The following is an 857-nucleotide window of genomic DNA, read 5'->3' as shown; positions in this document are numbered from 1 at the left end:
CTTGCAGACTCATAAGATTTGGTTGGTCAACTCTGTACTCATTCATAATCTCTATCCATCTGTCAATAACAACTCCATCTCCTGCAGTCCACATGGGTCAAAGCACTGCAGACTTCAGCACACTAGCTCATTAAAACACACCTGATTCAGCTCATCAGCCAATTGGCAAGGCTTTCATGAACTGAATTCAGAGTAGTAGATGAGGGTAGACGCAAATCTCAGCAGCACTTTGGCCCAGAAGGTCCTTAGTTTGACATGCCTGCTCTAGACAAAAGGTGCTTGTATAGATGCTTTTGAAATATGTTGGCAACGAAGTTATTGAAGGATAAATAACTAATGGCTATATACTGTAAATGTCTGTAGGTATTTTGTAAGTTTAGTTACCAATTGTCTGCCTCAAGATGTGATCACTTCTCAAATGCAAGGTATTAGTTCTTAACTTCATGCACTCATTTTAGAAACTTGGACAGCAGTTTCACCACCCTGGTCCTGGAGGCCCACTGCCCTGCACCGTTTTCCCTGCTTCCAATACCCCTGATCAAACTTATCAGCCCATAAGCAGCCCATTGAGTTAAAGTGGTTGTGTTAAAGCACTATAATGTTTGGGGTAGTGGGCCTTTATGACCAAGGTTGAGAAACACTAAGTAATGTTAAATGTGTCCAATGATGTACTTTTACTTATTACATAGCTTCTTACTAAATACTATACTAAATTATAAAATTGCAAAGTTGCTCAGTACTCTTGTACTGTTCCCAAGCTGAGCATTGGCTGCCAGCAAAACAACAAGATTCCCTTCAAGGTCTATGAAGTATAACAGTGTCAGTTTTCATTTTTGACTTTATTTCACCGTTATAGT

The sequence above is a fragment of the Pygocentrus nattereri genome, chromosome 5 (assembly GCF_015220715.1).
Source record: "Pygocentrus nattereri isolate fPygNat1 chromosome 5, fPygNat1.pri, whole genome shotgun sequence".
In the NCBI taxonomy this organism is placed as follows: domain Eukaryota; kingdom Metazoa; phylum Chordata; class Actinopteri; order Characiformes; family Serrasalmidae; genus Pygocentrus; species Pygocentrus nattereri.
The sequence above is the reverse complement of the archived record's forward strand: the minus strand, read 5'-3'. Positions refer to the sequence as shown.